Source organism: Bos taurus, chromosome 13 (genome assembly GCF_002263795.3).
Source record: "Bos taurus isolate L1 Dominette 01449 registration number 42190680 breed Hereford chromosome 13, ARS-UCD2.0, whole genome shotgun sequence".
Classification (NCBI taxonomy): Eukaryota; Metazoa; Chordata; class Mammalia; order Artiodactyla; family Bovidae; genus Bos; species Bos taurus.
In genome coordinates, this window is record NC_037340.1 from 75,208,255 (window position 1) to 75,223,574 (window position 15,320).

At 42.4% G+C, this 15,320-nt stretch overlaps 1 long non-coding RNA gene across 2 annotated transcripts in view; it reads right to left on the bottom strand.

Annotated features, from left to right (window-relative positions):
* The window catches only part of LOC132346976 (uncharacterized), a 73,594-nt gene extending 59,629 nt beyond the window's left edge, over window positions 1-13,965 (bottom strand). For both annotated transcript variants that reach the window (XR_009497018.1, XR_009497017.1), the window contains exons 1-2: window positions 13,408-13,965; window positions 10,677-10,763 (exon numbers count right to left, since the gene is read on the bottom strand). This is a non-coding gene — a long non-coding RNA (uncharacterized lncRNA). The remainder of the gene's footprint in view (window positions 1-10,676; window positions 10,764-13,407) is intronic.
* Window positions 13,966-15,320: the final 1,355 nt, after the last annotated feature.

A 15,320-nucleotide genomic window follows, 5' to 3' on the forward strand; every position in this document is an offset into this window, starting at 1 on the left:
ATGTGTTCTTCCTCTTCCCTCCTCTTGTGCCTGTGAATCAAGTGTTCCCTGCATGAGGGCCAGATAAGAAGTGAAGGAGCAGGGAAGCATCTCAGGGCTGGGTGCAGTCCTTGTGCTTAATCACACCCGCAAAGTCCCTTTTGCCACATTAGGTAATATAGGTTCTGGGAATCAGGATGTGGTCCTCTTGCCACAGTGGTGGTGATGGTCATTATCCTGTGGACCACACCCTGCATCATTCCCAGCCCCTGTCTGGGACAAGCGGCACATGGGATTCTCCCGTGCCTGCTACCGATGATGGGCCATGGGGAAGAAGAGGTGCTATCAGATACCTTCTTCCTACCGAAGCAGGTAACTGTCTCTTCTCCTCCATGCAGCTGCCTCATGTGGGGCAGGGGTACCAGGTGAGATGCCCCCCTCATCTCAGAGATTCAAGCAGAAAGAGAATCAACCAGAGGGTATGTTACATGACACAGTGGGGGAACATGGTAGGGGGGTGAATAAGACCAGTAGGGAATTTCCAGCCTAAATCTTGACCTACACACCACATCCCCTAATCCTTCCTGTGTCTAATATACTCAAGATGAGAAGGGCTGAGAGTCCTGCAGGTGATGACGGGCCTTGATTGGGAAATGAGAAGGTTCTGGGTGTGATGAGCTGGGCTCTATATAAGCAGGCCCTAGGTGCATGACGGGCTTGCTGGCTATGCTGGAGCTGGTCTGTCTGGGATGGTGAGTTCGTGCTCTGTCCCACTGGGAAGCAGAGAACGTTTTGTGCACTGCACACCTGGGAAACAGCGGCATGCTCTGGCACATGGGCACAGGCCCCATACAGCTGCAGTTCTAGCTGCCACAGGCTCACACGTGGGCTCCTTGTGGAGCCCAGGAGAGGAGGCAATGTGTCAGGCTGAGGCTGGGAGGCTGTCCTGCATTCCTGGCTTCCTCTGTGTATGTGGTTGAGGTGGTTGGGATTTGGGGTGGAGATGGGGGTTTGGACCCTTGGTCTCACGTACTTCTGCTCTCAGTTTTAAGGTGTGACCTCTCTGGAGTGTTTTGCCCTGAGAATGGAAGGAGGAGGAGGAGGAAACATGGTTCTTTCATTTCTAAAGGCGATATCACAGGTGAATCAATCGCTTACTTCTGAATTCCTTCCTAAATACCAATTTACCGGCCTAATAACACTTGGCTGTTTGGAGCCATAAGGCAGTCTGTTGCAGGTCTCTCCCCTGGCTTCTGGTGGATGCTGGCTGTCCTGGGCATTCCTTGGCTTGTGGGTGCCTCACTGCGGTCTCTGCCTTTATCCTCTAATTGTCTTCTCCCTGGGTCTCCTCACACAGTGGTCCCTCAGCGCATGTCTGCCACTGTATCCAGATTTCCCCTTCCTAAACCATTGGATTAAAGCCCATCTGAAGCTCATTTTAACCTGATGACTTCGGCAAAAACCCTATTTTCAAGTAAGGTCACATTCTGAGGTCTTGGGGGTCAGGACTTCCATGTATCGTTTTCGGTGGTGGTTTAGTCACTAAGTCGTGTCTGACTCTTTGTGACCCCATTGACTGTAGCCCGCCCAGCTCCTCTGTGCATAGGATTGTCCAGGCAAGAATACTGGAGTGGGTTGCCATTTCCTTCTCCAGGATCTTCCCGACCCAGAGATCAAACCCAGGTCTCCTGCAGTGCACAGATTCTTTACCATCTGAGATACGAGGGAAGCCTATCGTTTTGTGTGCACTATAAATGCACAAGTGGCTCAGTGGTAAAGAACCGCCTGTCAATGCAGGAGCTGCAGGAGATGCAAGTTTGATTCTTGGGTCAGGAAGATCCCCTGGAGGAGGAAATGGCAACCCACTCCAGTATTCTTGCCTGCAGAATCGCATGGATGGAGAACCTGGCAGGTTATAGTCCATGGCGTCGCAAAAGAGTCGGACATGACTGGGAGACTGAGCATGCACACATGAATGCATAACAGCCCGACACAAAAAACTAACAAGGATTCTTCTGGGAGAGAATTTCTTTCTGTTATGGTCATTCATTGTTCAATTTCCTTTTGCTTTTTAAAAAGCATTCATTTATTTGGCTGTGCTGGGTCTTAGTCGTGGCATGCAGGGTCTTTTTTAGCTGCAGCGTGTGAATTCTTAGTCGCAGCATACAGGGTCAAGTACCCTGACCAGGGATGGATCCCGGGCCCCTTGCATTGGAACCTGGGAGTTTCAGCCACTGTACCACCAGGGAAGTCCCTGGTTATTCAATTTTCAAGTCCAAATTGATGTGTTTATATCTGCCTTCATTTTCAAAGGATATCTTCATTGGGTATAGAACACGGCCTCAACCAAATGCCCCGTTACTCCACTTTCCACTCTGGCTGGAACCCCACATTCTTACCAGCACCACGTGACCTTCAAAACTTCTGTTTGACTCAGTATCCCAGCAGCTGTTCTCACAAGTTTGGCTCTGTGGTCAGCTATGGACCCAAGGGAAATTTTCATATTAGTGTTTAAGGCTCCCTGTCTAGCACCCTGCCCTCCAAGCCCAGTTGTGTTGAAAGGTCCAAACTCTGGTATCAAATCCCTCCATCCAGCAAGGTCACTGCTCCTTGCCCTGTGGCTCTAGAAACGCCATCAAAGAGAATGTCAGGATGATACATGCTTTTCCTCTGTCAAGGATCACAGCCCTTGAATACGTTGCTTTCCAGTATGTAAAAGTAAGGTACGTTTATTTATCTAGCTTCTCCTGCTCTTTCACAGTAAGAGGGTAACTAAAGCAACTACTCTATCATTGTTGCTGTTGTCCAGTCACTAAAGTCTTGTCTGACTCTGCAACCCCGTGGACTACAGCACGCCAGGCTTCCCTGTCCTTCACCATCTCCTGGAGTTTGCTCAAACTCATGTCCATTGAATCAGTGATGCCATCCAACCATCTTGTCCCCTGTCATCCCCTTCTCCTCCTGCCTTCAATCTTTCCCAGCATCAGGGTCTTTTCTAATGAGCTGGTTCTTCACATCAGGTGGCCAAAGTATTGGAGCCTCAGCATTAGTCCTTCCAATGAAAATTCAGGATTGATTTCCTTTAGGATGGACTGGGTTGATCTTCTTGCTGTCCAAGGGACTCTCAAGAGTCTTCTAGTCTTCTCTAACACCACAATTTGAAAGCATCAATTCTCCGGTGCGCAGTCTTCTTTATGGTCCAACTCTCACATCTGTACTCTCACATCCAATTCTCACATCACTCCATCATGGGTAGAACCAAAGGTGTCGGTTCTTTCATGTAAAGTACAGGTCAAGCTGACTTCCGGAGAAGGCGATGGCACCCCACTCCAGTACTCTTGCCTGGAGAATCCCATGGATGGAGGAGCCTGGTGGGCTGCTGTCCATGTGGTCACAAAGAGTCGGACACAACTGAGCGACTTCCCTTTCACTTTTCACTTTCATGCATTGGAGAAGGAAATGGCAACCCACTCCAGTGTTCTTACCTGGAGAATCCCAGGGACGGCAGAGCCTGGTAGGCTGCCGTCTATGGGGTTGCACAGAGTCAGACACAACTGACATGACTTAGCAGCAGGAGCAGCAAGCTGACTTCATTTTTGAAGGTCTGCCTTGATGCTTTGGCCCATATAATCTCAGTCCTTATCAGTCCACACTCTCTGACACTGATCAAGTGACTGCATTAATCAGGGTCCTCTGGAGAAACAGAACCATCAGGATCTCCAAATTATCTATCTAAATAAATGTAATGATTTATGATAAGGCTGAGAATAATGTGATTACAAAGGCAGAGGAGTCCCAAGATCTGCAGTCAACCGGAGATGGGGAAAGCTGATGGTGTAAGTTCCAGGTCTGAAGTCTGGCAGGCTTGAAACTCAAATAGAGTGGTGTTTCAGGAACAGACTGATGTCCTAGTCCAACAGTCAGGACATTGTCCTTATCATCCCACCTGCCTGGGACTCTGACTTGGAGGCCTACAGTCATAATCCCACAGACGATAGCTTCATCCCACTGACTCTTCAGCCAAACACATACACCAAAGGCATGTTTCTTTAGCTGTTACTTTTCCACGAGGATAGATAATTTTGCCCTCCAAACTCTCTAAGGACAAAGTTTATTTCTTACAGTTTCTGTTGTGTGTGTTCATTCCTTGTTCTGCCTACCTCCCTGTTATGGAAAACTTGAAAGTTGTCTACCAAGGGCCACACAGAAGCATGTATACTTATATAGTATCAACTGTTGTTTCAGGAGTCAGTGAAGTTTAGAGACGTGGCTGTGGTCTTTTCTCCGGACCAGTGGGCTCATCTGAGCCCTGAAAAGAGAGAACTGTATCGGGATGTGATGCTGGATACCTGTGATCACCTTGTGTCATTGGGTAAGAAGATCTTTCCTAGTTAGTTTACAATTGCCCAAGGTGGAATTTTTCCTTCCATGGGAATATCTGCAAAGGCCCTAGAAACACTTGGTTGAATTCAACTCGATGTTCCTCAGTAAAGTACTGGTGCTGTGTGACGATAGGAGAGGGCATTATCATTTGGTGATGATGGATTCTTCATATTCTCCATCGTCTTCCAAACCATCACACTTTTTAAAAAAACATCATGTCTCTTAGGCTAGTGTCTGCCTAAGAAATACCTTAAAAAAAAAAAAAAAAAAGGAAAAAAGAAAAAACCTAAAAAAAAAAACCCAGCTCCTGAAAGATTTTTGAGGTGATAATGAATCTCATTAGAAGTCTAAGTCGGACTTCTGTAATTACTTCAGCATGGTGAAGATCATTTATTTTTCTTAGGACGCTGGGCTTACAAAGCAGAAGTGATGTCCTCTTTGAGGCAAGGGAAGGAGCCCTGGATGCTGGAGAAAGAGGTGACGAGTGCTCCATGCCCAGGTAATTGACAAGGAACAAACATGTGGAGGCTGTCCCCACTCATACCCCAACTGGTCAGAGTGATCTGGATCCCGAAGGTGACGAGAAGCGAGCTCCCCAAAGAAATCCTATTTTACCCCACATTCGTTCCTCTCCCTGTACCCGCCTTGCTGTATCTCTAGTCTTAGGATACTAAATGGTGTGCTGGTAAAATTTTGAAACTTAAATGACCCCACGAAGGGACAGAAGTATGAATAGCTGAACTGGTCAAATAATTTATCAGTGATTAGAATGGATGGGCTCAGAAGAGTGTCCTGAAAAGCTCCACCACTTTTTTTCCCAAGAAAGAGTTAGGGAGATTGTCTTCTCTCTATATTCAGATAAAAAGTTAATTAGACACTGAGTAACCCATGAAAAAAGTAATCAAGTTTACCATCTAATTGGAGAGAAATGACAAGCCCATCACAAATAGAAAGTAGAAATTGCCAGAATGCAAGATGACCCAGAAATTTCAGAGAAACTCTAAATTTCAGTGTATAATAGAGAGCATAGCTCACTAACAGACCTCTGAAAGTCAAGGGACAAAAAGTTAAGTTTGCCCAGATGGTGATCTGGGCTTTGGACAGACTTAGAGCTGAGTAAGTTACTGCTGCTGCTGCTGCTAAGTCACTTCAGTCGTGTCCAACTCTGTGCGACCCCATAGATGACAGCCCACTAGGCTCCTCTGTCCCTGGGATTCTCCAGGCAAGAATATTGGAGTGGGTTGCCATTTCCTTCTCCAATGCATGAAAGTGAAAAGTGAAGTCGCTCAGTCGTGCCCAACTCTTAGCGACCCCGTGAACCGGAGCCTACCAGGCTCCTCCGTCCGTGGGATTTTCCAGGCAAGAGTACTGGAGTGGGTGCCATTGCCTTCTCTGGAGTAAGTTACTAAATGCTTCAAAAAATACTAAATGCTTATAAGCTGTAGGCATTTTGGAAAGTGAGCCTGTAATCCAGGAAGAAATTAAAAGGTTTTTATAAGAACTGTTCACTAGAATTCCAAGTAATCCTGGGCTCTCTTTGTTTTTAAAAACTTAGTAGGCTGACCCCCAACTTCTCTCCTACCCCCAGATTATCTGTGCAGATGAGTCATCTTTTGAACTTTCACCTCCATTCCATTAACATGTTGGTCTTTATCCTTTGTCTGGCAAAGTGACAGGAGGGCTAGAAGTTTCAGGTACAGAGAACGGAGCCAATCATATTGTTCAGTTTATAGTCAATAATCACTGTTGATTACTGAGAATTATATTATATGAGAATCCATTCTTTTGTGTTCCCTTCATCTGTAGCCTATGATTTCATTAATCTTCCTGTCCCATGACAACCAGTTTAATATCTTTTCTATGTTGTTTTCTATGCATATTTTATAAAAAATATGCACACCTTTTTTATAAAATACACATCACTGTTTTATATATGGCATTTTAATTTAAATGGCATGCTGTAAAACTTATCATTCCAGTTATCTTTGAGATCTTTACATGTTAAATATACACGTTTTCTTTTATAGTTCAGTGGCTTAACAGTGTTAAGTTTTCCTTAACAGTGGCTAAATCTCTCCAACTCATTCTGATCAAAATCTCATATGTTCCTTTAAGAACCTGTGTAATAATTTCTCTGGGTCACAGGGCATCTCTAAACAATTTCACAAATATTCTCAGATTTTTTTCTGGACATCTGTTAATTGTACAAGCATTAACATCTGTTAATTGTACAAGGTCCTCTTCCTGCATCTTACCAATGCCTGGTAATAATCTGCATTTTAATTGTTCTATTTTGATAGTAAAGTTACCTCCTTTCTTTAATTCTACTTTCTCTAATAGTAAGATGAAACTCCCATGATATTCTTGCTATCCACTCAGTATTCAGCTTTTCTGAATTGCCTCTTTGCCCATTTCTAATGGTTTTCTCTTTTCTTTGTTGGAAATTGAATTTTCTTGTATGTTCTAGATAATTTTTGCTTGGTTTAAGACATACGAAAACTTCCACCAATCTGTCATTTGCCTCTTGATTCTGAAGCTTTTCTTGACCAGAAATCCTTCATTTTGATGTAATCGCATCCTTCACATTTTTGAGGTAGCTTTTACTTAATATCTTTTTGTCGTTGTTTAAGAAGCCCATTCCATCCTAGGTAACTCACATAGTTTCGTGTTAGCTTTGCGTGCGTGCTCAGTGGCTTCAGTCATGTCTGACTCTTTGTGACCCCGTGGACTATAGCCTGCCAGTCTCCTCTGTCCACAGGATTCTCCAGGCAAGAATACCGGAGTGGGTTGTCATGCCCTCCTCCAGGGGATCTTCCCAAACCAAGGATCGAACCTGCAACTCCTACATTGCAGGCAGATTCTTTTACCACTGAGCCACTGGAGAAGCCCCTTGTTAACTTTTGAGGCTTAAAATTCATACTTACATCTTTAATCTCTCTGGTTTTGAGAGAGAGATTTTTGTACACAGTGTAAGAAATCAATCAGCCCCATTTTCTTCCTGGATAGTGAGCCAGTTTTTATGACACTATCTACCAGGTCATCTATCCTGTCCTCACTGACTTGTGATGCCATCCTTATCACATATAAGGCTGCTGCTAACCTGCTCAGTCGTGTCCAACTCTTTGCAACTCCATGGACTGTTGTTCGCCAGGCACCTCTGTCCATGGGATTTTTCAGGCAGAAATACTGGAGTGGGCTGCCTTTTCCTTCTCCAGGGACATATAAGATATCTATACAGATAAGTCATCTTCTGAACTTGTTCTTTTATTCCATTAATGTATGTGTCTGTTCTGTGTTAGTACCATACTCTTCCTATTAGTTTCCTAGGGAGTATTCATTCATACTTGGGAGGTATTCCCATTGGTTCTTTTGTCTAAAATCAGTTACCTATCCATGGAATGGATTCTTCCACTGATATTTGTACTGTGTTTTAAGACTTTTACTTTTTACTTTAAAACTGAGCCTCCTCCTGCTTTGGTTCTTTTATTAAAACTATTCAACATAACACAGCAAAGGCCAATATTCAAAGTCTCATAAATAACAATTATGACCATAACAAATATACATGACCTAATAGATGTGCGCAAAAGTGAATTGTTTTATGAACTAAATTAAGTGGCTATAATAGTTTAAATTGTGTGCAGTGTTTTATAATGATTACTTATTTATGAATGATATGGGAAAAGACCATGTTTTTAAAAGAACTGCTTGAAACACAACTAAGTTTATACAAGTGTTATTAATTCAGTCAAATAAACTTTCTCAATAAGGAAAAAAACTCAATAGAATACAAATACCAAGTCTGTAAGTGCATAAACATTTAAGATTGCTATGCTTCAGATTAACTGACCTCTTTATCTTTATTAAACAACCTTACATATTTAGCATATAGGTATGGTCTCTGATTTTTTTTCATTCCTTTGGTTAAATCCAAATTTCATATGAGAGAAAATGTCTTTTTTTTTTTTTTATTTTGCTTTCATTTTTGAAAGGGTTTTGCTGGGCATGAACTCTGGTCAACAGATTTTTTTTTCTTTTAATACATTAAAGATTCTCCTTTTTTTTTTTTTTTTGTTTGCAGTGTTCCAGTGAAGAATCTGATGTACATGTACAGCATCTTTTTCCCCCTCTGGCTGATTCTACAGTTTTCTCTGCATCACTGACTTTGAGCAGTTTGACAATGATGTCTTGGTGTGATTCTCCTTATGTTTGCTATGCTTGACTTCACTGGACTTCTTGGATCTGTGGGTTTATAAGTGTTCACGGGGCTTGGAAATTTTTTGGCCATTATTTCTTTAAGTATTTTTCTCTCTGGTCCTTCTTTCTCCATTTCTCATCTCTTTTCAGAGATTCTAGTTGCCCGTATATTAAGCCATTTGAAGTTGGCAAATCTTCTAACATTTTTATCCCTCTTTGGGGACTTATATTAATGGATGGTAATACTTCTCTTTGAATCCTGACTGTTCTAACTTTTGCGTTACATACTCTATTTCTTCAGTCCTTTTCCCTCCGGGTTCTCCAACAAGGTTTCCAACAATGTTGGAAGATGTTCTCACAGAGAGACCCTCCCCCAGTTTGTTGCTCAAAGGAAAGTATTTAAAGTCTAATTACTTTCACAAATTGCTGTATCTCTAGAGAGAAATTTTAAAGGACCTTAATGAAAGTAAAACTTTAATCCTTGCTTAGAATCTCCTGTGGCTGCTTTTAGAGTCTTTAAACATTGCTGGTTTGGTGATTACAGTGGCAACAAATCATTTTTCAGTTACAAAAAGAAGTATTTCTTTTTTTTTTTTTAAAGAAGTATTTAAAGTTTAAAGAAACTTTTCATTGGATATATGTTGATCACTTAAACTATCTTGTACTTGGAGAACACTTCTCTCTCATTCCTCTCCTGGTAAACTCCAGCCTCTCGTCCCTCTCCTCTCGAGTCCCCAGTCACTGAACCCTTCTGTCCCCGCTCCACCACTAGCAGTCTCGTTTGCTGTGATGCCTGGCTTTAATTTTATTTTTCTCCCTCTAGCATGTCAACCAGCATTGGTGGATTATCATGCCCTTTATGAATCTGTGAGTACCTTCAGGCAGAACCCTCACCAAGCAAAATATCGAGAACTTTCTGTTTTTGTCCAGTGTTATGAATGTGACGACTGCAGCATGGTGTTTAGTTATAGCTCGCAACGTGCTGAACACCAGCGAATTCACCAGGTAGAGAAAGCCCCCGGAGATGATGAAGAGACAAAGGCCTTCAGGCATCGAGCATCGTTTCCAAGGTGCCAAAGAATCGATACTCTGGATACACACCTTGAATGTGACCAGTGTGGCAAAACCTTTAACAGAGCTTCAAAGTTCATTCAACATCAGAGCACACACAGCGGACTGAAACCACACAAGTGTGACGTGTGTCAGAGGGCCTTCCGGTTTCTTTCATCCCTGATTACTCATCAGAAATTTCATGCTGGCCAGAGACCACAGCTGACTCAGCATCAAAGAACTCCCACACAAAAGAAACTCTTTGTCTGTAGGTTTTGTGGAAGGGCCTTTCACAGTTTCTCAGAAAAAATTCAACACCAAAAAACTCATACTAGAAAGAAATATTACACATGTAATCACTGCAAAAAGGACTTCAACCCATATTCACAGTTTCTCTTACATCAAAGAGTTCACTCTGGAGAGAGACCCTACAAATGTAATGATTGTGAAAAATCCTTTAAAAGCCAATCGAATCTTAACAAGCATCAGAAAATTCATACTGGAGAGAAGCCCTTTTCATGTAATGAATGTGAGAAGACCTTTACCCAGCTCGTAGATCTTAAGCGTCATAAACAAATCCACACTGGGGAGAAACTTTACAGCTGTGATAATTGTAAAAAGACCTTTGTCTGTTTTTCAGATCTAACGCGACATCGAAGAACCCATACTGGAGAGAGACCCTACAAGTGTAATGTTTGTGAAAAAACCTTTAAACATCAGTCAAATGTTATTAGACACCAGAAAAGTCATTCTGAAGAGAGGCCAGAGACGCCCTTTTCATGCGACGGATGTGAAAAGACCTTTCGCTATTACTCTGACCTTAACCGACATAAAAAAATTCATACTGAAGAGAAACCTTATAAATGTAGTGAATGTCAAAAGGCTTTTAACCATAGTTCAAATCTTAGTAAGCACATGAAAATCCATACTGGAGAGAAGCCCTTTGTATGTGATCAATGTGGAAAAGCGTTCAGTCTAAATTCGAAACTGTCTCGTCATCTGCAAACTCATGATAAAAAGAAACCCTGACTGTAGAAGAGGCAGGGAGGCATTTAGAAATCACTTACCTTTTACTAGAAATCGAAAATCTAAACCAAAGAGATCAACGTGGAAAGGGTGTTAGCCAAAGTCCAATTCTTCTGCATGAATTCATCCTGTGTGGAATATTTTAGAAATTTAAATACAAGTTGAAGAAACGGGGAGATGCGATCAGAGACATATTTTCTGTATTTCACTGACTCAGTTCTTTGAGCAAAAGCAGCTAAACGTGCCCAAGCAAAATTTGAACCTGAAAACGGCAGTTCCTATGATGGGAAGTAGACTCACAGGCAGCTTGAGGGTGGAGTAAAAAGAACAGACTCACTTTGCTGACTGTTCATTATGTATTTTCACTGGATGAGTAAAATCCTAGTTTTAACAGAGGTGGCTCTCTATTTTGTGTGGAGGGGATACAACTCTGATCTAGGCGTAAGTCAGGACCACAAAAGCCATTTCTTTGGAATTAAAACTTCAGAGAAGAAGAAACGTTGCCAGTGGACAATGAAAACAAAAGGTGGGTCATTATTTAAAAACCTAAAAGAAAGTTAAGAGGGAAGACATGAGAAATTTAAAGATGGTGGGTCACTGGGCTACAAGACAATGTTTCTGCTCCTTGTCTAGACGGATAGAATTCATAGACATCCAGCTTCCTGGAGCAGTTGGCACCATTATTGAATGTATCCAGAGAACCAAGAGGAGACGGAGAGATGGCAACAATTCTATGACTTAGATTCAGGACTTAGAGAATCCATAGTAGTGTTATTCAAAATAAGTTGATTTCCTGTGTTCCCTGATAAATAAGTCACAAGTTTTCTAGGGCCTGCTAACACTGGTGGGAAATGTTGCATACATTCAAGTCTTGTGTCAGAAATCTACACTTTTCTGAATCAGTTCCCATAATCATTGGTGGCAGCTTAGCCCTGTTCAGTCAAGTGGGGTTGGGCGTAGTCGAACACGTCTCTTTAGCACTGCTCTCAAGCCATAGAAATTGATGGAAAACATTCAGTTTCTTCTTTGTGGGTCGTTCTCTCATCTTTCTGACCTCTGCTTTCCCAGATATTAGAGTATTATAGTGGCTGCCACATGGCTAAATTGTTGTGTAATCATTGGAGGCAGCTCCTCATCCCATGTTCATTCCTTATGTGCTTTTTTTTAAATCTCTAAGAAAGGGTATGGACATAAGCTCACTTTTTGCAAATAACCTATAAAATTATGTGTCTGTTGAGTTATATATACAATGAAAATGCAACTGAATAAGTTTAAAAGATGAGTATAAAATAAATGTGATCAATGCAATTATGAAAATGTAAAATGGTTACTGGGGTAAGGAGGGAAAAATGGGGCAGTTACTCCTTTGGTCTTTAAAATTCTGGTTTAGACTCAACCTAAATGGAAACTATTCTATGTGTTTAAAATATATTAAGAATTTCCAACATGGCTCTTAACTCTGGAGTCTATATTATAAGGAAGAAAGAAAAAAGCTTAACAGAACAGCTTGTTCTAAAAAGTCTAGTATTCCAAATTTGCTAACAGACTCAATAGAAACCTAGATTCCAATAAATGTCTTTTTGTTGAGGGGGCAGGGCTTTCCTGGTGGCTCAGAGGTTAAAGCATCTGCCTGCAATGTGGGAGACCCGGGTTCGATCCCTGGAGAGGGAAATGGCAACTTTTTTTTTTTATATCTGTTGCCATGATTCCTGGGAATAATCACTATAAATCCTAAGTCTCTAATTACATGAAAAAGGAAAAAGTTAGAAAATAAAAACAGGAAATAGCCATTATGCAAAAGTTAGGCCATTCAAGACATTCCCATTGGAAAGTTTCAGCTGAAAAAATTTCCTATTGGATTTCAACATTAAAACCACATAAGATATTTCTACTGTTTAAGAAAATAATAAGAGTTGTTGGTATGATACATGGAGAGAGAGCTAGAAATGCTTATATGGAGATTTAAAATGTCATCTAAACACTAACTTAGTGTGTACAACTTTTTCTTTTTGCTTTTAATAGTGAATTTCTTATTTAAATTGAGTTTTCACGGTCACACATTTGAGGACAGAATCCAACAGGGTGTTGACGTGAGCTACCCCCTGGCCCCCGACGAAAGATACACTAAGTCTTAACCCCCGAGTGCAGGAAAAACTCAGTTCTCCTGTGTTCTCCTTTACTCTTACACTACCACCACACTGACACTCCTTGCACCAGATATGTGGGGGGGTTTCCCACACCAAGCCATTCTGTGATATTGCTTGGGGGTCATAATTCAACCCAATTCTGACAACCTGAGAATTGTGTCAGACTAAGGTTAAGGGCCCAAGTCCCAAAAGACTGCCCCTCATCCCTAACTTCAAATCCCAAGTTTAGGTGGTCACCTGCTTTGGTAGGTTGGCTCTAAATCAGAAGTTCCTCTGACCGTACCCCACTCCCTGCTAGAGTTTGCCTGAGCAATTCACAGAACTTGCTTGAGCAAGTTGCTAGAGCAACTCAGGTGAACAGCTTATTGTAAAAGGAAATTAGGGATACGGACAAACATTCAGATGGAAGAGATGTGTGGGGCAAGGTACGTGGGAAGGGGCCTGGGGTTCTGGGCCTGTCATTCACCCAGCAACTCCACTTGGAAGCTCTCCAAACCCCATTCTGTTGGGATTTTTATGGAGGCAGCATCATCAAGCAGGCATGATCCATCCATGACCAACTCCATTCCTCAAACCTCTTGAGATCTACTCCAAAATGTGGGAAGTAAATCCCTAAACAACTTACCTGGGATTTGTTCATCTTCGAAGAAGAGAACCAAGAATGATGACATCAAAGCTGGATAAGAAAGAATGAAGAATGGAATCATGAGACAGCTAACACAGCAGCTCTTACTAGTATTTACCAAGAAAATGGCCCTTTGATCCACCTGGTCCAAGAAGCACAGGAAATAACACAGTGAGGGAATATCCACTTGTCAGAATTCTGAAATGATCACGTAGAACTTTTTATACTGAGAAAATGTAAGTAGTGGGCTTGCTTCCCTGGTGGCTTGGCGGTAAAGAATCTGCCTGCCAATGCAGGAGACTCAAGTTTGATCCCTGGGTCAGGAAGATCCCCTGGAGAAGGAAATGGCAACCCACTCCAGTATTCTTGCCTGGGAAATCCCATGGACAGAGGAGTCTGGCGGGCTACAGTCCACGGGTAGAAAAAGAGTCAGAGGCGACTTAGCAACCAAAGAACAAATGTAAGCGATGGTTTTCTATGGAATGAATCCTCACGAAGTGTCTTTTTCTCTTTAACACATCTGCACCCTTCCTTTCCCCTACCATTGCAATGCACATTTTTTCTTCTGAAAGCTGAACTGAGGCTTTCATGAATCACAATGATCATTCAATGGTCTTCGAATATGGTGTGATCACCCAGGTTTTGCTCACCCTGGAGAGGAAAATTCTGGCCCCCAAACTCTTCTTTCAGGGATTCTTCTGTTTCTGCCTTAAAATCGTAGGGAGAGGTTTCAGTTTAGAAATATGTTTTTCCAGGTGTGATTTCTGTCCTTGGGGCCTCCTGCTTTTTCCTTCACTGGGATGGTTTTGTTTCTACGTGGGCATAGCAGCCACATTTCCATCAGCTGGACTCTGCATTTGGACTCCCAGTGTTGAAGTGCCTGGTCAGCTGGACCTTTTCTAAAGTCCAATTAAGACTGCAGAGTGAAAAAAGCTGCAGGAGGCAGAACGAGCCTAGAAGCCTCGATTATACCTTGTTACCTAAGGAAAATAGGTCCAATGCTGTGATTATCAAAATACATAGTACAATTGCTTCCTAGGGCACACAGAAGGCAAGTCATCATGCCAGAAAAAAAACCAATGAGGGTAGGCAGGGGGGAATATATATTACAGAGATCATGCATGTGTGCTAGGTTGCTTCAGTCATGTCCGACTCTTTACCACCCCATGGACTCCTGCCAGGCTCCTCTGTCCACGGGATTCTCTAGGCAAGAATACTGGAGTGGGTTGCCATGCCCTCCTGCAGGGGATCTTCCTGACCCAGGGATTGAGCCTGCATCTCCTGCATTGGCAGGTGCGTTCTTTACCACCAGTGCCACCTGGAAAGCCCCACAAAGAAAGCCCCACAATGAGACTGGGAGTAAAACAGACCTCACTAAAACAGATTTTTAAACAGTTTTAAAATTTACTCATTTACCAGGGAATAAATCACTTTAGCTCTCTGTAAACGAAGTTATAAAATGTGCTCCTAAAGGTGCGGTAATGCCAACTTCATAGCCTGGTTGGGTGGACTGAGTGAGACATCTAAAAATCTTTGTAACGTTGATTGCAAGGGATACAAGTCTGGAGTGTATTGTATTCTGGCTTGCTCCCTGCAACGTACTTTTTTTTTTTTTACTGCACCAGGAGGCATATGGGCTCTTAAGTTCCCTGACCAGAGATCCAACTCAAGCCCCCTGTGGTGGAAGTGTGGCGTCTTAACTCCTGGACTGCCAGGGAAGTCCCATGGGCTTGCTTTTTACAAATGCTATCTCGTTTTACCTCAGAACAACCCAATGAGGCAAATATTATTCCTAGGCTCACTTTTCAGATGAGAAAACATGATGAATGTGAATAAGATGCCCTGGGAAGCAGTGCTGTACTGTGACAGGACCTGGTCTAAACACAAACACCGTGCTCTTAAAACCTCATGCG